The sequence below is a fragment of the Bos javanicus genome, chromosome 28 (assembly GCF_032452875.1).
Source record: "Bos javanicus breed banteng chromosome 28, ARS-OSU_banteng_1.0, whole genome shotgun sequence".
NCBI lineage: Eukaryota > Metazoa > Chordata > Mammalia > Artiodactyla > Bovidae > Bos > Bos javanicus.
Window position 1 is genome coordinate 36,033,876 of NC_083895.1, and position 25,245 is coordinate 36,059,120.

At 53.3% G+C, this 25,245-nt stretch overlaps 1 long non-coding RNA gene across 1 annotated transcript in view; it reads right to left on the bottom strand.

Annotated features, from left to right (window-relative positions):
• The window catches only part of LOC133240501 (uncharacterized), a 66,437-nt gene extending 42,558 nt beyond the window's left edge, over positions 1–23,879 (bottom strand). The window contains exon 1 of the long non-coding RNA XR_009734240.1: positions 22,458–23,879. This is a non-coding gene — a long non-coding RNA (uncharacterized LOC133240501). The remainder of the gene's footprint in view (positions 1–22,457) is intronic.
• Positions 23,880–25,245: the final 1,366 nt, after the last annotated feature.

The window sequence follows — 25,245 nt, forward strand, 5'->3', positions numbered from 1 at the left end:
TCTTGGTCTGAGGCAGACATGGTGGAGATGGGTCACTGGGCTCCACTGGGAAATGGATGACATGATCTCCAGAGCCCCTCTCCTCTCCAGCCCTTTCCAGATCAGCATAGCTCCCAGACTGGAAACCGTCCCTCCTAAAGACCTAACCATTAACTACATACTGTCTGAAACAAGTGCTAGATCCCAGGGCTGCCTCTCCATTCCAGTCTGCCTTCTTGGAGAATCATCAGATCTCTAGAGTCCTTATTTCCCCAAACCTGGGCTGCTGCAGACTTCCACTCTGATTTCCCCCAAGAGGTTTGACTCAGCCTATGACCTTGAGCAAGTCCCTCCCACCTCCAGGCCCCAGTGTCCACACTTGTCAGATGGAAGAATAAGCTCAACATGGGGTTCCTTCTAACTGGCAGAGACTCTGGGATTGTCATCTTCCAGATGGGTGGAGGGAGGTGGGCAAGGCCAGCTGAGCCCCTGGGTGAGGCAGGAAATGGAAGAGCAGACCACGGATCCAGCCTGATGCCCATTTCATCCCTGCCTGCTTTTGTCTGGAGCGCTCAGCAAGCAGGTGAGTTCATCTTCCATTAAGGACAATTATCTTCATTTGCATATGCTAAATGTGACATTTAAGGGAGAAGTTTCTCCCCACCCCAAACAGGATAAAAGTCCCAATGACAGGCAGGCAACCTGCGGTTTGGGGCAGAGGTGTAATTGGCTCTTATTAAGGGAAGATGTGGGGAGATACAGGTTTTGAAATGCAAATGACAGCATCCTTCCTTCCACTGGGGCTGAACTGGGAATGAGAGGGCCAGGCTGGTGTTCCGAGCTCTTGTCCTTCCACATCTGGGCAGGACAGGCCTCCTGACACAGTGCATAAGACAGATAGAAGGCAGGCTGAAGCAGGTGGCCAGACTAGCACATCCCCTCCCCAGTAGCCCATCCTTGCCTCAGCCTGCCCTGCCACACCAGCGCCCCTCCCTGCACACCAGCATCAAGCAGATTCTGCTCTCTAAACTGGAATCTTGACTCAGAGACCCCCACCGATAGCTTCATCTGTGGCTACTGCCAAATATCAGCTACAAAAAGGAGAACACCAAGAGGCCCTTAACTACCCCACCCACACTGGTCTTGGCTATTCTCTATACTTAAGAAGCCCTTTTTTCCCCACACCCCTGGCAAACTCTCAGCTCTGTCTCAAACCAGTTCAAAGGGCGCCTCATCTATGAAACCTGCCCCAGTGGCCCAGACTGGACTAACGATGGCCTCCTTCACCCCCAGCACTGGCTTTCCCACTGAGGCTGAAAGCCCAGGAAGCAGGTGTAATTCTCATCCATCTCTGGGTACAAATATCTGCTCGGAGCTGACTCCCCAAAGGAGCTCATAAGATTTGGTAGATGCAGGAAAGGAGGTAGGGCTGGCTGGATGTTCCTATGTCTCGATCCACGGCTCTACCCTGCACTTGCCTGAGTGGTGATTTTCAGCACTTCCCATTCTACAGATGGGGAAAAGTGAGGCTTGGGGAGATAGAGACTCGATCTCCAACTCAAAGAGGGAATTTGGATAAGCAGGACCTGGAATACCATCCCTGACTAACCCCCTCAAGTGGGCTCACTGTTGCTTGACTTTGAAGACATCCACAGTGATGGGAGCCTGCCCTGTGGCCACTTTATCATGTGGTGCTCCCAGGTCCTAACACAGACCTGACCTCCTGGTCCTCCTCAGATCCAGCCACTGAGCCTGAAGTTGATCTTGATGATGTCGTCCCCTCTCTTACAGAGCACTGGCTCCCATCTGATTACTCTCAAAGCAAAGAAAGTTAAGTCAGCACCGCAGGATGATAACTGGAGATGCATGGATCCCCAGCGCTGAACTCTAAGACAGGAAACAGCTGTTCATGATCCTCCTTTTCTGTAGACATCCAGAGCTGTCTGCTCTGGGAAACCCGAGAGGCGGGGAAGAAGAGGAAGGGCTAGAAAGAGAGCAGAGGGGACCCTGCCAGGGGGATCCATTATGCCCCCAAAATCCTGACCCCCAGCCCCAAGCCTGCCTGACTCTACTGAATGATACCCGCCTCCACCAGCGCCCGTCCCTTCCCTGTCAGGTCAGGATTCAACTGAATTTTGCAGTTTGTGCTGCATGAGACCTCAGGCAAGTTTGGGACCTATCAGAGCCTTGGCTTCCTCCTCTGAGAGTGGGGATGGCAAGGTCGTTCCTCTGTTGGTTAAGCTAATCCACAAGAAAGCACGGAGCGGGTGGTAGGTGCTGAAAGATGCTCCGTCACCTTCCCTTTCCTGCCCTGGACCTTTAAGGTGAAAGCCCCCAGGGAACATAGAGGGCAGACCCACCTGCCTGAGGCTCCTCTCCTCCCCGCTCCCCAACACAGAGATTCCCCATAAAAGGAGGTCAGCAAAATCATGGGGCACTGCTGCTCCCCAGACATTCGCCAGAGGCACGTTCCATCAAAAGCAGGTGTGTAGGATTCTCAGCAAGCCACGTTAGGACAGGAACAGAGAAAGAACAGAGAGAAATCTGGGCCTGAGATTGACTCCAAGCTCCCCTGTCATCTGACTAGTCAGTGAAACCACAGAACGGAAGGGCCACACAGCAGTTCCCTCACGTGGCCACTTGTTAGAAACCCCTGAAAGCTCTAGCATCTCCCAGGACTCAGCAAGGACTCCCAGTGAAACCAGAATGCATGGAGGAAGAATCAGGTATCGGTGTGTTTAGGATCCATAGGTGGTTCCAGCATGACTTGAACTTTGAAAGCCATGGGACCACAGGACAAGATAGTAATTGTGGGCAGCTACCAAGACCTGACCACATTCAAAGTGCTTCCTTAGCCATCGCCCCATCTGATTGTCACCTGTTGGCTGAGGAACCACATTATTATACCCATTGTATGGAAGAGAAAAGTAAGGCCTTGGGTATTGCCCTGTCTCCTGAAATAGTCATTATTAAGGCTGAGACCAGAGCCCATTCTCCAAACCCTCAAAGTTGCATTCTTCCTACATTGGCTCAGCTATAGCACATGCTTGGAGATAGTCTCAAAGACAAGGATCCTGACTTCCAGGGGCTCCTGGGTTCTGGGGGGCATCCCATCCTTTCCTGGGAGGAGGTGCTGATGGTGGCAGGGAGAGCTGAGAAGGACTGTCCCTGAAGCAGTCAGGGAGCGCTTTGTAGGCTGGATGCAGGCCAGCACACTGGGCCAACTCATGCCTTGGCCCCAAGTAGGCCCTGGCTCGAACCCAGGAAGTTCTCCCATCTGACTTCATCCTGTGGTGTGTGGGGGTCTGTTCCGGGATGGTGGGGCCCAGACATGGGCTCTTTATCTGAGTCTTTCCTGACACCCCTCTGATAACAAAGAAGGCAGCTTAACAGGGAACGGAAGGTTTACTGGAGGATTTCAGTTCTTCCTCTAGGTCTGTGTTGGAAACACGGATGTTCACATAAAGCCCAAGGCACCACTGGCAGGGAAACCAGAGGGGCCCACAGCAGCTTGGGGGCTGGCTTAGCGCCCATCCCCTCTCCTGGTCCTCAAAGACTGTCAGCAGCCGCTCATCCAGCCCACACCCTCCCTGGCCCATTCATTTCAGGGGACAGAGGAAGGGAAAGAAGACCAAGACAGCAGCCAAGTTGCACAGCACAGAACAGCGCTCTGCTTGCAGATACCCAGCCCGGAGTTCAAACCCCAGCTCAGCCACATCTCTTGCTGTGTGATCTTGGACAAACCGCCTACCTCCCCAAGCCTCGGAACTCTCATTTATAAAACCAGCAGCAATCAGGATCCTCATTTCCAGGTATTTGTGAGACTGGGATGAAAGAACACCCATGGTGGCTGCAGGATCCTCAGTGTATTATTTTACTTTTCATTGCCTTGACTAACCCATCTTTAAAATGGGAACAATAATGCCTATTCATAGAGATGGAGTGAGGATTAAATCCATTAAATGAGTTAATCCACATAAAAAGCTTGTAAGAATGTCTGGCCCATCCCAAGCACAGAGTGACTGTTCCTTATTACGGCTTGCCTAGCATGGGCCTTGGCACACAGTAGTTCCTTAAGAAACATCTGCTTCCTTCCTCCCCTTCCAGATACTTTCCGGATGTGGCCGAGTGCAGCCAGCTGCCTTTCTCTGATGCCTAGTGACTGGCTCGGAGCCAACTCCTTAAAAAATTGGAAACGTTGCCCACTTTCTCTTCTCCCTTTTCATAAAGCAATCGCAGAACAGAGGCAGTGACCTTGGACAACCTTGTACTGCAATGTTTTCCAAAAGGCAAAACACTATAAATCACAGCGGGAGGGCTGGGCACACCACCCACGCCCCACCTCCCTCCTGTGGCCAGAGCCCACCTGAGCAGGGCTGGCCTGTGGATCCCTGTACTTTTTTTTTTTATATGTAGGATGTCCCCCAGGGCAGAGGAAGCAGGTGGGTGGGGGTAGACGCCCTGGAACGATGAAGAACCACGGAGACTTCCAAACTCAAGAAACACTTACTAAGCACTGTCCCTACGCCAGGAACCAGGCTGAGCATGCTGAAGCATTTCCTCTGATTCAAGTGCAGCCTTGAGGGGACCGGTGCCCAGTGTTTCTGGAGGGGAGGTCAAGGGTCAGAGACCTCAGTGACTGCCAAGTGACCTTGGAGAAGCAGAAGAAAGGGAACACAAACCCATGACCTGTGACACTGTGTCCCCATTCTGTCCTTAGCATGCCATGCCCTTAAATAGTGGAGAGAAGTTCCTGCAGAGAAGGGGTCAGGTTCAGTGACTGAGCCGGGCCCAGTGGAACCACTGAAAGCAGATTTGAGGTCTGGATAAGCACAGAGGCTAACAGTCCAAGCAGTCAGGAGATGAAAAGTGCTGCCTTAGGGCCAACAAGCTCCCAGTCTCCTGAGGCTGAAGAGGACTTTTCAAGATCCAGCCAAGAAACGACCAAGATCCCTTCCCACTGGGTGTCTATAGCGCCGTGAAATTTACTCATTCAACAGCTGTTCCTTGAGCATGCTCTCAGCTCTGGCACAGGCTCTGGACTCGGGATGGATGAGAAAGGAAGTTCCCTTTGTCTTGGAGCTTACATTCTAGTTGGGGTATGGGAGGACCACAAAACAAGAGCCCGGGAGAAGCAAAGTAGGGTAACGGGGGGTGGGGGGTGGCGGGCAATGCCAGGCCTCCCATCAGGAAAGTTCTCTTTGAGCAGCCTGCTTGACCCAGGTGAAAAGGACAGGCCACACCAACACCCAAGGGAAGGGAATTCCAGACAGCAGGGATACCACGCAGAGGCCAAGAGGTGGGACCAGGGATGCGAAAGGAGAGATGGGTCCAAGGCACAGTCAGGCTGGAAGGGCAGGGGAGGAGTGCAGGGCCAGGCCACAGCAGCCATCATCATTTTCACACCAGGATCCAGGTCCCACCGGGCAGCACCATGCTCTCCTTCTGACAGCTATGTGGAGAAAGGAGCATAGGGCTGCAGAAACAGGCTCTCAAAGACCAATTCGGAGGCCAGTTCAGTCATCTGGCGGACAGAAGATGAGGATGGTGACAGTGGAGGTGGGGAGACATGAGGATGTTTGACGTCCAGGTGGAGTTGATAGAGTTGGTTGTTAGCAAGGAGAGGAAAGCAAGGAATCAAGAGAGACTCACAGCACTGTGGGGCAATCCCGGAGACTGGCCAGGGGAGAAATCAAGAACCAGTGTAACCACGATCCTTCTGGATGGGGTACCCAATGAGGGTCTGCCCAGCCACCTGGGGTTAGTAAATGCCCTCCCCAAGTCCAGGAGAGGTGTGGGATTTAAGGCCAGCTCCCCTCAAAGATCTCATTCACTCATCCATCCATTCATCTATCCATCCACCCATCCATCCATTCATTCATTCCCTAGCTCATTCATTCATTTGTCATTCAACAGTTCTGGAGGAGAGATCTAGAAAAGGAAGCCCACCCCCCTACCCAGTGCTGAGCACACTCAGAGCAGGCAGGTTTGACCAGGACCACCTGTGAGTCCAGACCACCTTACAGTACATTAAGGCTGTATATTGTCACCTTGCTTATTTAACTTATATGCAGAGTACATCATGCGAAATGCCAGACTGGATGAAGCACAAGCTGGAATCAAGATTTCCTAGAGAAATATCGATAACCTCAGATACACAGATGACACCACCCTTATGGCAGAAAGTGAAGAGGAACTAGATGAAGAGCCTCTTGATGAAGGTGAAAGAAAAGAGTGAAAAAGCTGGCTTAAAATTCAACACTCAAAAAACAAAGAACATGATATCCAGTCTCATCACTTCATGGCAAAGAGATGGGGAAACAATGGAAGCAGTCACAGACTTTATTTTCTTGGACTCCAAAATCACTGCAGATGGTGACTGCAACCATGAAATTAAAAGAAGCTTGCTCCTTGGAAGAAAAGCTATGACAAACCTAGATAGCATATTAAAAAGCAGAGATATTACTTTGCCAACAAAGGTCCATATAGTCAAAGCTATGGTTTTTCTAGTAATCATGTATGGATGTGAGAGTTGGACCATAAAGAAAGCTGAGCTCCGAAGAATTGATGCTTTTGAAATGTGGTGTTAGAGAAGACTCGAGATCCCTTGGACTGTAAGGAGATCCAACCAGTCAATCCTAAAGGAAATCAGTCTTGGGTGTTCATTGGAAGGACTGATGCTGAAGCTGAAACTCCAATACTTTGGCCACTTGATGCGAAGGGCTGACTCATTGGAAAGGAACTTGATGCTGGGAAAGACTGAAGGTAGGAGGAGAAGGGGACGGCAGAGGATGAGATGGTTGGATGGCACCACGGACTCAATGGACGAGTTTGAGCAAACTCCGGGAGTTGGTGACAGACAGGGAAGCCTGGCATGCTGCAGTCCATGGGGTCACAAATAGTCGGACATGACTGAGTGACTGAACTGAACTGAACTGAACCTGTGAGGCGGGGTCTGCAGTGCTCTTGCCCAATGCCATCAGTGAATGTATCCCAGAAAAAGAAACCAAAGGGGCTAGGCCAGCAATGCCCCATGGCTGAGCCAGTGGGGAGGGTTGTCCATAGGAAACCAGGACTGGAACTCCCAGCTGGCTGTGTCACCTCAGGCCAGTAGGTGGCCAAGGTATGACTGCTGTTCCCATAAAGAGGCTGCCTGGTTCCATCCAAAACTCTTCTAAGAGCTGGACGTGTAGGCCACCCCCTGACCCTGTACAGCGAATCAAAGGAAAGGACATGTGGGACAGTTGCCCTCTGCTGTCCCCTCCCCTCCTGCTCAGGACCTGCTCACCAGAGAGAGTCAGTAGCACACGGCTGGCAGGAACAGCATGGAGCCTGGAGAACATAGAGGTGACTCCATGGAGTCAGATAAACAAGGGCTCCTTGCCTGGCTTTGCCGTTTACTTGGGGGCATGACAGCAAAAAAGTTGCCCGTGTATTTATTCATTTAGCATCACTTTTCTCACCCATGAAGTGGGGATAGTAACTGACTGTCTCATAAAGTTATTACGGAGATTAAATACTCTTGGCTCATTTCAACTTTCCCTTCAGTCATGGCATCTCAGAAGCTCTTTCTGGCTCCCTGAACTGGAGTGAGTTCTCTGCTAGGTCATCCCATTTTCATATTTGTCACACTGTGTGGTAACTAATAAGCCCAGGCACATCTCCTACTCTAACCACTGGGTCCACAATCACATCCCCAGAGCCTGACACCATGTTGAGCATGGCACTGATGCTCAGTAAACTGCTGAATGAATGAATAGATTAATGAGCAAGAAGATGGAAGAAGGGGTGGGTGGAAGGATGGAAGCATGAATGAACCAATGGGTAGATGAATGAGTGAATGCATGGATGGATGAGTGAGGGAATGATGGATAGATGAGTGAGTGGATGGATGGATGAGTGAGTGGATGGATGGATGGGTGGACAGATGGATGAGTGAATGAATGGATGGATAGGAGGATGAATGAATGAGTTAGTGAGTGAGTGAGAATTGGCCTCCTCAGTCTTAGCCAATCTTCAAATCTCTGGAAAGATGTCTCTTGGGGTCTTGTCCACCTGCAAGGCACTGGGACTGGGCTGGGACTGAGCAAGAACCCTAGCTTGGACCCAATCTTCACTGATCAGGTGGGACTTTGTGTAATTCTATGGTTGATCAGGAAGCCAGCCTCAGGTTCTAAGCTAGAAAAAAGTTTATCCCTGAGAAACCCTCTCCACCCCTGAGCATATCCCCCAGTCAAACCTGAGCCTAGAGGCAGCTCTAACTAGACAGAAGTCTGGGACACTGGAAAGCAGCCTTCCAGCTTTACAGATGGAAGACTTGGAGCCAGGGAGGGCGGGAGCTCCCCTGAGACCACAGGCCAGCCCTTGCAGTGGCCAGTATGACATGTGGGGACTTCTGACTCCTGGGCCCTGTTGGTGTGCACGGGGAGAAGTGGGGCAGGAAGCAGTGAGAACCAGGACTCCCCAGAGCAGCCTGGGGTCATAAGAACCACCTCCAAGCCTCCTCTAGCAGCCCCAGCTCTCACAGGTGACCCGCTGCCTTTCGGAAGCAGCCAGCTCCCAGCAAGCAGATGGCCGCGGGGCCCTGGCCCAGCCCTCAGGCCCAGATGGCGGTCCTGGGCACTAGGCGGGAAGTCACAGCAGCAGCAGCAACAGGAAGCCCTCTGCCTGCCAAGGCCAGCGGAGGCCCATCGTCAAGGGAGGAGTGCCAGGTCCAGCCACATGGCTGCCTCGCCCTGCCCCGCCTTCTGAGGCCTGGCACTGCTCAGAGGCCCCGAAGGCCATCAGCACAGAAGCAGTGTTGGCCCCCACACTGTAAGTGGGTGGTTTAGTTGCTCAGTTGTGTCCAACTCTTGCAACCCCATGGACTGTAGCCTGCCAGGCTCCTCTGTCCATGGGATTTTTCCAGGCAAGAATACTGGAGTGGGTTGCCATTTCCTTCTCCAGGGCATCTTCCTGACCCAGGGATTGAACCCCAGTCCCCTGTATTGCAAGCAGATTCTTTACCAACTAAGCTACCAGGGAAGTCCACTGTGCAGACCTGGGCCCTACTGTTGAGGGTGGCACAACTCAGAGGAGGCACGTGCAGAACAGGCAACTCCGCCCAGGCTCGGCCCCAGCCCTCGCTGCCTATCTGTCTACGACCAAAGGACTGGGGATCAAATGCTACCCAGAGGCTGAAGAGTCCCAATAAGGCCTTGCATCTCCAATAGGATCTCTGAGGGTCACAATGAATAATTCCAATAGTAATAATAAACTGAACTGAACTTGAGTGAATGCTATGCACTGCACACTAAAAGCTTTTCAAATACAAATTTGACCCTGTTAAGACCTCTATGAGGCAAGGCTATTATGATCCCATTTTACAGATGAGCAAATAGAGGCTCAGAGAGGAGACATAACTTGCTGAAATCACACAGCTAGGAAATGGCAAAGTCAGGATTCAAACGCAGGCAGTCTGGCTCTGGAGCCCTTGTTCCTACAGCATGCAGAACAGAGGGGCAGAGGGATCCCCTATCTTAGGTTCAGGGGAGATGACTTGCCAGATAATGAGCTGCCTGTCACAGGCACCCAACCCCACCCACATCCCCAGGCAGAGGTTCTCCAGGCAGGCAGAGGGGTCCTCCGGCAGTGGGGTCAGGACAAGCCCAGGTGAGCCTGAAGGGGTAAATCAAACAGACAGTGCTGTGAAAGCCAGGCCATGGTGTCTCAGGCAGAAGGCACAGGGACCCTTGAAACGCAAACACAAGGACACACAAAACTACACCCTCCAATACTCACGAACCTGATCTCACAGACATGAGCGTGTAGGCACATACACATAGACACAGACACACAAAACCATTTTAGAGACAAGTAGGACACTACGATGACCACATGGCAATTCTGGGTACACATTAGACCACAGGCGTGGGGGGCTCATCTTAATGCCTGCCCCCAGGAAAGCATGAGGCCACCCCACCCCACCAGGCCTCGGTTTCTCCATCAGTGCAAGGTAAGGTTGCCCGAGGTCACCTCCAAGGTCTTGGGCTCCCTGCCTCCTGGCCAGTCACCTGTGACTCTCTGTCCCCAGAGCCCGGCAGGGAGCTGTGACTCAGCAGCAAGAAGCTGAAGGGAGCCCCCTCCCCCGCCCAGCACACACAAAGGGCATCTTGTTACCGCAGCCTGCCAGAGGGAGGGCAGGGCGGAGAGGGCTGGGGAGGTGAGAGGCCAGGAGGGAGCCTGTGTCAGCAGGACAGGGGTGGGGGAGAGCCATGCAGGGCTGCCCAGCTAGGGCTGCTGGCCTCGGCCACACGGCCCGCATACAGTGGGACAAGGTGCTCCCAAGTGGGTGGTCACTGGGAGAGGCTGCCCCTTCCCTTTGCCTCCGCTCAACACTGTGTGTATGAAGTTCCCTGCTTTATGTTTAAGTTACAGCATGAATGAGCCTTGCTCTCCTCGCAGCAACTGCAGACCTGGAATTTCCCAGCACTGCAGAGCAAAACCAACCCACAGCCCAGGGCTCCAACTCAAAGGCTCTGAGTCTCCCCTCGCACGGTCTGGACGTGGGAGCCCTTTGAAAGAGGTCAAGGCCAAGTCCCTTTCCCTGTCTGTCAGGCAGATACTGAGGGAGAGAGCTGACGGGCACCTCCCCCGCAGGTAAGGGCGTCTCACTCGCAGGTAAGGGCGGGCCTCCTGGAGCCAGACCTGCCGAGACTGACTGGCGCTGTCACCGCCCTGCTGTGGGACCCTGGGCACACTGCTTACCCTCTCTGGCCTCAGTTTCCCAGTTGATAGAGTAGTTCTGGGAAGAGACAAGAGGGAAATGGACAGAACAATCTTCCTGGAAGTTGCTGGGCAATCATTTTTCCACGCTTGGGTCCGTGCAAGTGAGGGTCAGTCTAAGCGCTGCGTGCCTGTGTCGTGTGCCGCTGTGTGTGTGCATGCACGTGTGCACACGGACACAAGTAAACGTACAGGCTGGTGTGTCCCCACCACGAAAGTGTCCATCCAGGCCACGGCCCGGGCCGAGCAGGGCTCAGGGCAAAGGGTCTCCAAGGCCACTGTCCTCAGTGCTCAGGGCCCCCGTGGCCACCCGTGACTGACGTGAGAAATTTAAGTAAGCTGTGAGCTGTGGCTCTGCAAGGCAGACCAGCTGCCTCAGATACCTTCTCCTCCAGACATCAGGCAGAGTTCGCTGTCGGCAGCCTGTCTGTCCCAGACCACAGGACAGCCACCTTGCTCTACCACCAGGGGCATATACATTGTATCCACGTGAATAGCACCCCCAGAGATGTAGCCACCCCATGGCATCCTGAACTTTCACATGTGGGTATCTCATCTCCCCAATGTCCATTAAGATCCTAGAAACCCCAGAGAAAGGTCTCTACGTGGTCAGGAAGACACACATGATAAATTTATCACAAACCACAAAGTGCTGTGAGGGCTTCCATTAGTTATTCCTTTGGCTCCTCAAAACACCACCCTCCTTACAAGGTTCTCATTCCCATTTGACAGATGAAGAAACTGAGACCCAGAGGAATGAAATAGATGATCCAGGACCCAGGTGGCTTGATAAGGAGATATGAGTGCCAGGCTTGTGATCGGAAGTAGATTCAAGGACCAGATACAGTTTAGGCAGGTGTGGGTAACGATCCCAGAATCCTAGACTGAACACAGCCACCACAGTGGGCAGTGCACCCCCTCTTAACTGTGGGCTTAGAGGCCATCAAGACCCGGTTATCGGGCTGAGGAAACCAACCAGATTGTATGCAGATGCTCTCTGTACCTGGGATGGATCTTGGGAGGCCATGGCACACAGGGCTTTCTTTCGGACAGACCAACACTGAGGTCTCAGGCCACAGGTACACCTCACCCGCCCCTCCCTGCCCTCGCTGCATCAGGAGTCAGGACAAAGGTAAATCCCCAGTGGGCAGGCGCTTTTGCAGCAAAAGCAGACTGGTGCAGGCTGGATGGGGAGACTTCTGCCTGTAGAACTTTCCACTGGAAGCCTGAAATGAGGAGCAATTATCTGAGAGCAGCTCTGGGGGCTGCACTTAATAAGAAAAGTTGCGATTGATTGAATCCCCACTATGTGTTTGCACTTTAAATCTGCTATTTTCTTATCAAACAGTCACTGCAGTCAGGCCCTGGTTGAGTATCAGGGAGGCACGGCCCCTGCCCTCACTGAGCTCACCATTTAATGGGGAAGGCTAACCCCAAAGAGAGACTCACATAAGAAGCAGTGACCAGGGAAGGCTTCTTGGAGGAGGTGACATTGCACTCAGACTTTCTGAAGGATGAGTAGGAATAGCCAGGCAAAGAAGAGAAAAACACTTCAGGCAGAGAGAACCTGAGGCAGGAGAGAGCAGGCACTGTGATGGCTATAATTTTCACAACAGCTTTATGAGATGGGAACGGGTGTCCCATTTTATAATTGAGGAAACCAAAACACTGAGAGGCTGAGTCAGCACAGACACCACATATCCAGCTGGGGTGCATGACCCAGACCCTACACCACATGCCACGCCTTTCCAATCCCCAGAGCCCAGCTCCTGAGCCCGGAGGCTAAGAAGCAAAGGTGTGGAGGGAGAGGCCAGGTCTGTTCATGCCTGCAGCCCACACGCATGGAGGGCTCTTCTTTCAGGAGAAATAAAGACCCAGATGTACTCTCTTGCCAGAGTGGGGATGGGGGGCAGGCACAGTGACAGGGCCAGGTGTCTCCCCAGATGGCTTTACAGCTGTTCACAAGGTCCAGCAGGGCCTCATCCCTGCACCGTGGGTGGGTCCCACCACTCCCCTTTCAGGCTGCTTCAAGAGTGGTGGCCTCAGCTCCTCACAGACACCATGATGAGACCCTATGACGACGACAGCAGTGGGGAGGGGCCGGGGTGTGTAGAGAACAGAGGCTTCCTCCAGGCAAGGCTTCCTGGAGCTGTTGGCCCTGGAATTGAGCCTTAAGAACTGAGAGAATTTCAAACAGGCAAAACGAAGTAGAGAAGGGAACTCCAGGCTGGGAAAATGGAAGCAGATGCCTGGCAGTGGGTGTGACTGCAGCCTGAGGGGAATGGCCAGCAACGCCCAGAGACTAGGGTGCCCAGTGCTCTCCGGGACCAGCAGGGCCCCAGCCCCACAACTGCCCAGAGCCCCTCACATCCCAGACCCAGAACTCAGCAGAGGCTGAGGGTGCAGGAAGACGTGGCCGTCCCTTCGGCCCGTGGTAACTCCCCCATATATGGAGAACGCGCTAGGCTCCGATCCCGCCACAGACCTCCCAGCCTTGCTCCTGCCCGCATGAAGTGATGAGAGGTGCCATTGGTCAGTCCTCCCTTCATCAAGAGCTGGGCACCAGTCATAGGATGGTGAACTAATAGATGAGGGAGCTTATAATCTGCAAAACTGCTCCCACACTCTGCCACAAACCAGAACCCAGGAATGGGGCCAGGAGAAGAAGAAGGATGAGCAAAGAGTAGTGGGAGCAGGGAGACCCTTGCCACATCCTTTGCTGACTTCCAGCCTCACTGGGCCAGAGCCCTGGGAGCCAGATCCAGCCCACAGTCCAGGTATCTGGTCAGAGCAAGGCTACAGGACATCCAGATCATTCCTCAGAATGCCGATGGGAGATTTGACAGACATCAGCATCCCTGTGCATTCTCCTAATGACCACAGCTCTGTCAGATATATTGATGTTCCCGGAACACAAATATCCACACTTAATTTCCATAAAAGCTTCCTTTGCTTACAAAGGGACCCTCCAGAGTGCCCCGGGCTGCCAAAGCTTGAATTTGGAGGGGAAGGGGTTCTAGGCCTTTCAAGGGGATTACACTTCAACCTGGGTGGGCAGGAAGAGAGGTTTCAGGTCATGACTGCTATCTCTTGTCCTCGCTCTCAGGAGAGCCAAAGGAGCCCCGTGCTGGTTTTCCCAGATCCCAGGCAGGACCTACCAGCCTCTCTGTGTCCCTGGAATCCAGCTCTATCTGGGTGTTCACTTCTGCCCCATTGCCTCACCCTCCATGCTCCCTTCTTCAGATGGACACTCAGATGGCACTCTAGGCTGACTGGCATCCCACCGCATCTCTGCCACTGCCCAGTTTCCCATAGGTCTTTTCATTAGCTAACAGACCAGTCCAGCCCCCAACTCGTACCCAGCTCAGGTGCCTTAAAATTCCATCTTAAGTCCATGCCCCACATTTCTTATTCTAGAGGCCACATGAGACCCACATGATAAGAGAGCTATTCCTAAAACCTGAGTGACCAGTAAATATCATCCCACAAGGCACCTCAAACTCAGCATCATCAGCTTCCTGGAGGACTGTGTTAAGAAGATTTCTGGTACTGTGAGGGGACTCAATGGGAAAGCACATTGTGATTGATTAGAGATGTCTGCTGTGAACACAATATAGATAGAATGTGCCAGGGGTTTGCCACACTGGGCAAGATTGTTTAGGCATTTTAGGGGACGTAAACATGGGAAGAGCCAGGTCCCAGTCCCATGCCCTGGCAGGTGTGATGTGTGTGGAGCCCTGCTCTGTGCTTAGCCTCGAGCTGGACTCTGAGGAAAGCCAAGAGGGGGGAAAGGTTCTACCCTTGACCCAAGTTGTTGAAGAAGGACTAGGAAGTGGGGTCACGGCACTAAAAGTACTGGACTGGGGGCTCATGAAGCACTCAAGCTGGAGGTTCTGAGGTCAGAGAGACCAAGTCATCTGCCAGCTGGTGGTGCAGCCTCCCAAACACACGGGCCGCCTCCTGAAGCATCTATGTTACAAGAGGTGCTAGGGGACAGGGTCTCTAAAAAGTGAGGCAGCAGGCGGAGCTGCAGGTCAGAGGATGGAGACCCCGGGAGAGAGACAGGGCAGAGAGCGGGCAAAACACACGCACGAAGGTCAGGAGTGCTCCCTGGGGTCAGGAATGCTCGCTGGGTCTGGTGTCAGGAGTGCTCCCTGGGTCTGGGGAACCCAGGGCTGGACTTTGAAGGGGGATAAAATGACAAGGGAAGAAGGAGAAAACCCTGGGGCAAGGATTAGAGCCCTGGTCTCCTGACCTGCCATCTGCAATCCATCTTTTAGGGCTGAGATTCAGGCTGACTAGGTCTAGGGTCCTGTTTGCTCCCCAAACTCCTTCTCCCCTACATAGGATGGAGACCTCAGGGAGGCTTCCCTGACCTCAAACTACAGGAGGTCCCACATATCCCATTAGCTCCATCTCAGCACCCCAATAATCATCATGATGTGTGATTCCTGATTTTATATATCTGTTCATTTCATTTTATCTGTCTGTCCCAATGGTCTGAGTCTTACAAGAGTAGAGACTATGTGCTTTATTCGCTCTGTCTCCATATCCTAACACAGCACAGCAATAGGACTGTTTCAGATTAGGGTCGTTCAGTGAATAAACCATTGTGGGCAGAGTCACACACTCAAACACCCACAGGGCCAAGTAAATAACATAAGTGAGTGAAATGGACAGGTGTAAAATTCCAGCGCACAAACTGCCTACCTGGCTCCTCCCCCACGTCATGCTCAGGACAGGCAGCACTGTGGCATTTTAAGGAGTGTCTGCTAGACATACGTGGAAACTGTATGCAAACACAAGGGAATATCCCTCATGTCCCCAGTGAAATCAATACTTCTCCATTTTACAAGAGCAAATGATACTTGCTTTTCTTATTTTCCTACTTTTGCTAGAGTTTGAGTACAGAGAAATATTTTCCTCCCCCACAGGAAAACAACAGGCCAAGTGAGCTGTTCTACGGTAACAGACACTCAGATCCGACACTGGATGGTGCAGTGCAGGAGTACTCGAAGTATGTCCCTGGACCAGCATCATCCAGGAACTGGTTAGAAAAGCAAAGCTCAGGCTCACCCCAGGCCCGCTGAAACAGAAACTGGGGGGTGAAGCCTTGCAGTCTGTGTTTTAACAAGCAGGTGATTCTCACGCACACTCAAGTCTGAGAACCAGGGCAGTAGGGTGTGATGGAGACTGCAGTAAACAGGGGACACATGTACTACCCAAAGCAGCCCCCCACTTCTCAGCTCCAAACCACAGTTGCCACATAGGAATGTGAGCCCAGGCTGGCCAAATCTCCCAGTTGTACAAGGAAGTTGAAAATCCACATTTTTCATGGGAAATGACTTCATTCCAAGTATTGGCTGTTTTTTTTAATCCCGCATAGACCAAACAACTTGCCTACAAGTTGAGGCCAACCCAGGCAAACCAGAGTATGACCTGAAAGGTGGAGACTTCTCCCCACAGACGAAGCTCCAGAAGGATGCTGTGGGTCCAAGCTGTCCTGCTTAAATGGACACACCACCCTGGGACTCAGAAACCCCAACTACTGTGTGGGACTGCTTCTGAGGCCTCACATTCTAGACAAGGTCCACAGGGCCCAGCACTTCTCTAGGTCAGAGGATAAGCAAGATTGGGCGGGTAAAATGCCAGGCCCAGATGATCTAGCTCCAGGGCAGGTCAGAGGTGGGGACAGAAAGCGACCTTTTTGGAGTCTTTATTCCATGCTATAGACTCATAGCCATTTTCCCCTTAATATTTGCAAGTATACCATAGGGTAGGGGGCAGTTTGTATATTTTATTTTATTTATTTGTTTGTTTTCAATTTGACTGTGCCAGGTTATAGTCGCAACACGTGGGATCTTTGATTTTCCTTGCAGCATGCAGGAATTTTTAGACGCAGCATGTAAACCCTAAGTTGCGGCATGTGGGATCTAGTTCTCCGATCAGGGATCGAACCCGGGCCCCCTGCATTGGAAACGCAAAATCTTAGCCACTGGACCAGCAGGAAGTCCCTATAATTTTAAAGAAGAGAGAGAGGTTCTGGGAGGTTAAGTGATTTGTCCTAGGTCACCTAGCTACAATATGAAGGAGTCAGGCTGTGAACTCACATTTACCTGCTTCCCAACCCATGTTGATCTAGCCTTTCACATTGCCTGCCAGCTAAGGGATGAGAAGGAGGAAGCTGGGAGATGACCAGGGTTGGCCTGCTACCCCCAGAGTCTGCCTCCCCAGTCAAGGCCAGAACCAATGCCATGATTTCAGCGCCAGGAAGCCCAAGCCAGCAAGCCAGCACAGGCAGTGGAGCTGCAGAAGGGGGTGCTGATGGAGGAAGGCCAGCAAACCCGCACCTTGCTTCAGCCTCGGGGGTATCTGGCCCTGAGTACGTCTCCAGCCCGGAGCTGAAGAACTCAGGGGCCGGGCCAGCCTGTGGAGAGGAAGCAGGGCCAGGGCTGGCAGGGTTATGGACCCAGACAAACAGCAAGGGCCTGGGCTTGAGTCACATCCATGCTTCGTCTCACCAACCTTCTTTTCGAAGGCCTAGTGATCAGCACTGGCCCTGGGTCGGACCTCTGTGAGGCTGTGTGGTTGCCAAGGAAGCCAGAAGAAATGTCCCCAGTCCTGTCCCTGACTCTGACCCCAGGGGGCAGGCTCTTCTCTCTATCGGAAGCCCCCAGAAGGTCTGGGCTAGCTCAGGCCCCTTCCCCCAAGCTCAAGAGCTCATGAGAGCTCCCACAGACCAGGCCCAGAGGGCCCTCCCCACAGTGGGGGCTCACCCTGCCCTGGCCTTGGTCAGACTCCACTCTGCTCTGCTCCTGCCAGGCATGAGTCAGCGCCGGGAGCCTGCGTGTGGCCACAGCTGGCTGGACGCTGAGGCCAGCCAGGCCAGGCCCTGGAGGTCTGCTGGGGCCCTGGGGCCTCACTAATGGGAAGAGATGGCCCCGAATGACCCATAGGATCACACAAGGGAAAGGAAAAAGGCCCAAGTAGAGAAATCTAAGCACACAGCAAGAATCTCAAAGCTTAAAGTGGCAGAAGCAGATTCAGAGTCGGAAAAAAAATCACACAACAAACACACAGGCCACTGGCCCTGACGTGGACACACTCCTGCCTACCCCACATTCCAGATATACACCATACACACACACACACACCACCTATAGATGTCCTCACAGTGTCTGGGCGTCTGTAGCATACACCAGACATACACACGGAGGCATTCCCAGAGAGTGAGCCCACACAGGGAAATCAACCGCACACAGCAGATGCTCGCATGCCTGTCTGTGGCGTATGGCTTTTGTCAAACCCAAGGAAATAAGACTCAAAACCCTCAGCACACGTGTCCAGAGAGGTTTGGAGACATGGGACCACGCTCGCTCTCCCTAACGGGCAGGATGTTTGTGAGGGCTGTACTCAAGGCCAGCCTGGTGACCGGGGGTCCGGGGCATCCCATCCCACGCCCCCTCAGGGACCAGGCGGCCCCTACCCACCCCAGCAAGCCCGACTTCTGCGCCCGCCAGGAGGTCGCGGAGCCGAGCGCGGCCAGGAAGTCAGCCCGGAGTGACAGCTCCCCCACGCTGTTTGTTTATTCATGACTCATTCGTCTCCAAAGACTGGCTCTTCTTTCTTTCGGGAGGAGGGGAGAGAGGAGCGGGAGGGAGGGAGGCGGGAACGAGGGAGGGGGACGGGAAGGGGGGCGAGCCAGACTCCACAATAAACAATGAGGCAGCTGAGCCGGCGGGCGGGGGAGGCGGCGCGGCCGGGGCCGGGGTAGAGGCGCCCCCACTGCACGCCCCCGCCCCGACCCGCCGCCCAGGCTCCGCGCGCAGGAGCCCCTCTACTCCCGCTCCGCCCGGTCCATCCCATCCCGGCCCGGCCAGCCCAGCCAGCCACCACCACCACCTCCCGGCGACCGGGCAGGAGCAGCCGTAATTGGATCCGCGCCGCCTCCTCCCAGCTCCCCGCCCCCAATCCGGGAGCCGGATAAATGCCGGGTACCTTGGCAAAACAGTCGGATCCAAACCTATTATTTGGCTAATGGGCTTCCCTCGTGCGGCTCCGCAACACCCCGCAGGCTCCCCCTCCCCCAGTTCCCAGAGCCGATCCCCGCGCCCCTCCGCGCCCGCCGCCTCCCCGCCCCGCTCCAGGAGGGGCTCGGCCGGGGCTCCGGATAACTGGAGGAAGCGCGGGGCCGAGGCTTCAAGGGCCTCATTGTTCTGCCTCGAGGGGCACATTGAAAGTGCTCCAGGATTTGCTTCCTGTGAAAACAGGCTGGGAGGGAGGGGGGCGATGCGCGGTGGAAAGACATTATCCTCCTGGAAGCTGCCCAGACTATACAGGGAGAAAAGGCTTGTTTTGATTGTTGCTGGCTCTCTCTTTCCTTCTTTCTTTCCTCCTTTTTCTTTCTTTCTTTTTCCTTTTGGCCCTCCCCGCCGTTTGCTGCCCTCCCCAGACCCAAGATGAATCTTGACGGCTGTTGAGCAAGTGGGAAAACGTGGGGCTGTTTTCTGCATAAAATAAGGCGGGTGAGAGAGGCAGCGCCAGATATAAAGTCTGATTCAGAGAAATTCTAAAGAACGCAGGGGCGATGAGGTGGGCAAATCCAAGAAGCTCATTTCCCCAGCATGCCCCTCTGAGTCACATCTTCCACCATGAGGGAAAAACACATCACACCACAATATGTCACATGCCTGCTGCAGAGGACCGGGCTTGGTGGGGGATGTACAGTCCTCCTTCCTCAGCCTGGATCAGCAGGGCCAGTCCCACTCAGGGCCAGGGTCAGCCCCACCATGGGCTATCCGAAACCCTGCTCTTCCCCTTTCTACCTGAACCACCTTGAACATTAATATTAGTAACAGGCAACACTCCATAATACCTACTATGTGCTGGGCTCTGTTCTTTGTGTTTTCTGTAATATTATCTCATTTAATCTTCACCACATCTATATAAAGGCAGGTGCTTTTATTATCTCTACTTCCAGAAGGGGAAGCTGAGTCCAGGAAGACTTAGGAACTGCCTGATGTCACAAAGCTGTTAAGAGGGGTGCAGGTAGGGGGGAGAGCAGGCTGGCTCTCACGTTCATGATCTTGGCCACTGTGTGACTCTTTTGAACCTCACACTGCTCATCAGGAAATGGAAATAATGACCCTGACCTCATGAGGGGGTTCGAGGATGCATGAAGAAAATTCAGGCGATGAATTCAGGACCAAACTGAGCGCTAACTCCTTTCAATCCTGCCATCATTTTCATGTAAAGTAGCGAAAAATAAGTAAAGTTCCTTCCTAACTCCTAGGCTTTTCTGGAGGGATTGGAGAGGCCTGGCTCTTAACAGATGCCCATGAATTTATTTTCATCTCCTTCCTTTTCCCATCACATCTCAACCAACCTAGCCAATTCTTCTTGTCTAAAACTTCCCCCAAAACTGTCCATCGGGGTAACCATTGGAGTGCCTTTCCCATATCCTCAACCCCTACCACCCATCCATGTCAAACAATGCAGAATTTTCCACAGACCCAGATTCCTGGGCTAACATGGGCCTGCCTGGATCACCGTACTTTCCATTTCAACACACTCCGCCCAGCCCCCTGCCCTGCTCCACCTATAGGACTCCTGATCCATTTTACACTACCCCACTTCATTTTGTTCCACATAGTGGCCTCACCTCCTCACATACTCTAAAATTTTCTTGTCACATTTTCTTTCTGTCTGTCTCCCCCTCCATCCCTGCTAGAATATAAGCTCCCTAAGAGCAAGGAACATCCTTTTGTTCACTGATGTACCCCAGCCATTCCCATCTCATAGAAACTCTCAATACTTATTTGTGGAATGAATGAATGAGCCTTTCCACCAGCTATCCTCTCTTGTTCTCTTCCCCCTTTCCCACCCCTATCCCCCTGCCTCTGTTCCCCAGGAAAACTCCCACTCATCCTCCAAGTCCCTGCCTCTCTGAATCCTTGCACCATGCCTCTTGTCCTGTATAATTAGTCATGGCCCACAGCACATCTCCTTTCCTCTTGCTGCTCAAGCCTCACTCACCTTCCTTCCCAAACCTCCCCACTGGCCCTTCTGGAACTCACTTCCTTTAAAAAGTAGGTTCACTTCTTCTTATGAACACAAAAAGTATTCACAAGAGCACCTTTGTCTGTCTTTGGCCTCGTGATGGAAACCTTGGGACTCCCATGCTGAAGCCTCGGTCCACCCCAGGGGAGGCTGTTCCTGTTTTTACATCTCACTTCCTTGAGTGGCCCCCAAGGTCCCTGCACCCTCTTTGCATCCTGGCGGGTATTTCCAAGATCCCATCAACCTTAGGCGGATGGAATGCCATCCAGCTCCACAACCTCTCCTCCTCCCTCTCGACTCCACCTTCCCAGTCACCTTCATGTGCCTCCTTGCCTCCCTGCCCCAGATCACGGTCTCTCTTTCTCCTGCCAAGGCCTGCCATCAGCCCAATGGCATTTAGTATCTGTTTGGATGCCATCCAACACCTGGACTCTCCAGAGCTTCAGCCTCCCCTTCCCAGGGACCTTCACAGGGCCCGTCTCACCTATTGAAGTCCAGTCCTCAATTGCATGACCCCCCCAGACCATCCCCCGCAGCTGCTGACCCCCAGCTCAAGACCATCCCCCGCAGCTGCCCCTCTTCTTCTGTTTTAGCCTCAAAGCCTCTTTCCCTTTGCCCATGTTCTCCAGCTGCTCCAGTGCTTTGGTCATGCGAATGGTCCTCTCACCAGCACGCTTGATTCCTCTGTAAACCACCCTTCCCTTTATCTGTCCAGCCTGACACCCAGAGCCAACTCCAGTGAACTTCACGCTCAGGCTGGTGAGAGCCCAAAGCAGGAAGTTTGGGACCCATGTCAGTTGTAAGGTCTCCAGCCTCAGCTGAATCCTAAATGTCACCCCCCAAAGTCCCCTGGCCTGCATTGGCCATCTTCCCGTTCCCATTTCCATCACAGATTCTTTGATGTCTGACCTTCACCTCTCTTCTCATGACCCCTGCCCACCTCAGGTCCTGGAGATGCCTCACTTCATCAAAACCATTAAGGCCTTCAAATGAGACCTGCTGCCCTGCCCCATTTCCAGTCATAACCCCCTCACCCATCATGGTCACCTCTGTCCAGAATCGGAGGGAAAGGACAGTCCCTCTTGTTTCTGACAGGCCACCCTTCCAATTGTGTGCTGGGCCACCCACTCCGGACCCTCCATCAATTACCCCACCTCTCCTGGGCCTCCAGAATACCCCTCTCTTAAGACTTCCTCCTTCCACCAAACCTCCAAACGTGCTCGGGGCTTTCCCATCCTACGAGGCCCTCTGCAATCCTCATTCTTCCCAGTGGGCCTTTTTTGGTTCTTCTCTCACCAGAGAAGAACCGCTCACCAGAGACCGCTGCAGTCAACGCACTTACCCACCCTTGCTCATGTCCGTCTTCCTCACTTGGCCTGCACGATTTCACTTTTTCTGCTGGCCTCCTATCATCTCTTCCTCCGCCCACCCCCTAAAGGTCAGGGTCCCCAGGGAGGGGCTGGCTCTTCTTGTGCTCAGCCTCCCTGCGCCATCTCACCACTTCTGTGGTCCCCACCACCGCCATATGCTCATCATTTCACATCTACATTGCTAGTTCAGGCCTCTCTCCTGACCTTTTAGTCCCTGGGTTTCCAGCTGCCTCTGGGGATTCTGTCATCCCCTTACCACTTCACACCCGGGCACCCAAGACTCACCGTTGTCTCAACCTGAGATCAGCCTTGAGTCTTGAAAGTTACTCCACCCCTTGAATTCCTTGGGGCTGGGGTTGCCTCACTGCTTGGCCCCTGCAAGGCCAGCCTTGAGTCCACCCCCCTCCCTCATCCCACACGGCCAATCAGTCACTAGGTCCTGACAATCTGCCCTCCTAAATGTTTCTCAACTCATCCCTCTCCGCAAGTCCCCATGACCACTGCCCAAGGTCAAGCCCTCATCCTCTCTTTCTGGGCAATTGCAGCATTCCCCGATGCCTCTTGCCTTGGCTCCCTTTGAGTCAGCTGCCACACTCCTACCAGGGCCATCGTTTAAATTACAAATCCAAACAAGCTGCCTTCCAACTTAAAACACTTGTAGTTTAAATTCAAACTCCCAAAGACCTGGTCCTCTCCCCAGTCCCTCCCTGGCCTCCAACCTTCCCCCTTGAGCTGGGGCATGTGTAAAGCAGTAATGACCGTACACAGCTTCATGGCTCCCTGGTTTTGTTCACGTTTGGATCTGCTGACAGCCTCTTGCCCATTTGTAGTCTGCTTAGTTCTCTTTCTTCTTTCAAGACTCATCTCAGGTGTCTCCTCTTCCAGGAAGCCTTTGTTGATTACCCCGCTTCCATTTGAAGTTAGATGTTCTGCTCTGGGTGTAGGATTATTCTATCAGAAATACTTGTTTAGGTGGCCCTCTTTTATACAAGTTATGGGTCTTTCTTGATTCCTGTGTATCCTCAACACCCAGGCTTTATTGTCTTTCTTAGATTGAGCATCCTTCCCGCTGGGGAGACGGGGCACCGTGGGTGTGGGTGGCACCGTCACACCAGTGTACAATTTTGGACCACATCTGAACCAGATCTTCCAGCTGACACTCAGTCCTGGTATCCCCATGGTGTGTCTCACTGACTCTCCTTTTCTTCCAGCTCTGTCCTTGGACCCAGAAGCTCCCCTCCAAGCTCTCCCTAACTCAGTCTAGTTCTCATGCCCAGAACCAGCCCAGGGTCTGGAAGAACACCCCAGGGGAGTCGGAAGCAAGGTTCCACCCTTGGTTCTGCTGACTCCCAGTGTAATCTTAGCTGGTGCCTCCCTACTTCAGGCCTCAATTTCCCTCTCACAGAGTGAAGGATAGAACAGAGGACCCATTTAAGTTCTGCATGTAGAATTCCTGGAGGCTGTGAATAAAGCTAGGACCTACAGATCACCGAGGGACTCATGAGAAGTCTGTGCCCATGTGCCCTCACAGGGACCTTAAAGACAGGCCACCTCTCTGCCCTCCTCATTATGCATCCTGTGCCTCACCTGTGACCACAACACCCCTCTAGTTGTTAAAAATAAAAATTACCTAGAGCCACCAGATCCGTCTAGGACAACTCTCCTAACGCGAGGGAGGCGGGGACTATTTCGGGTGCAGTCACTAAACTTGAGTGTAATCCAGGAAAATCAAACAGAGACACAACTTGACCCATCCAAGCTGATCTGACCCAAGATGTAGGTCAACCCTTGTTGTGGTGGCATTTGAGGGTTTCACACCAACATCACAGAGTGAGACGCAGAGCATGCTGTGCGCCTGTTCAGCCAGGTTCGGTGGGGGATGCGCAGTGCACAGCCTACACGGAGCTAGGGGGACTTGGGAGGAAGAGGACAGCCACCTCGCCAGGGGCAGTCCCCCCAAGTGGGGGGACTTGGGACCTTTGGGTAAAGCTCCATAGAGGAAGCAGGATTTGAAGATGGGGTGAGGAGGAGACAGTGTCAAGAAGAGCCAAGGCATGTCTTTGATCGCGCCTCTCTCCTGCTAAAAGCCTTCCTTGGCTGCTCGCCGTCAAGTGGATGAAGTCCAGACTCCCCAGGCTGGCATGCAAAGGCCTCCCCACACTGACCCTGGGGTGACCCCTCTGCTCTGGCTTCCCCAGGGCTGCCGATCCTGCCCACCCTCCCTCCCAGATCCTGGGTGTCAGCCTCCTAGACTGCTGCTCTCTGGTCCACAAGGGTGCCCCGTTCTCTCTCATGCCGCCGTGGCTTTGCACATTCCATTCCTGGTGCCTGAGACGCTGTTCCTGCACCTCCCCAGCCCCGCCTCTCTCATCTTCCTGGAAAATCCTTTCTTGTGCCCTCAGGCCCGCCTCTGCTGTCCCTTCCTCGTGGGCCTTCTCCAAGTTCCTAGCTGAAATCGAACAATTTGTCCTCCAGTTCTGCAGAGCCGCACTTTATGTTCAAAACAAACAAATGCACGATGCCATGCTCCGAAAGAGACGGAAATAATCCCTGCCAGCTATGAGACGTGCCGCCACCCTGCTTTCACAATTGTCCTGTCAGTTGGCTCTCACGGTCTGTGGGGTCAGAGGAGACAGAGTAACGCTGGCCGCAGTCAGCGAGCAGGCGCCGGGGACTCAGAAACCTCAGGGGACTTGTCGGCGTTTGTGTGGTCACTCACTGGCCACACCCCCTGCAGGGCTGGCTGTAGATTCTAGATTCTGGAAAAGAGACTCCCAGTTCCAACTCGTTTGCTCAACTTTCTCCCACCCCTCCCTGTCTCCTTAGTTGATCTCCTGGCTCCTTGAGGGTGCGACCTTGTTTAGGTCTCATGGTGGCCCCTGGAGTATGGAGCTCGGTGTTTAGCACACAGCAGGTTCAGTCGTTACATGACAAAGGGATGGACTCTTAGTGGCACAGGGCTGCTGAGAGAAGGAATCCCCGCCATGCTGTCCAGAGCTGTATGTCTGGGACAAGTGGGAGAGAGGGCAGTGGGTGGACCAGGGTAGCCAGCAAAGTTAGCCAGGCCCTTGAT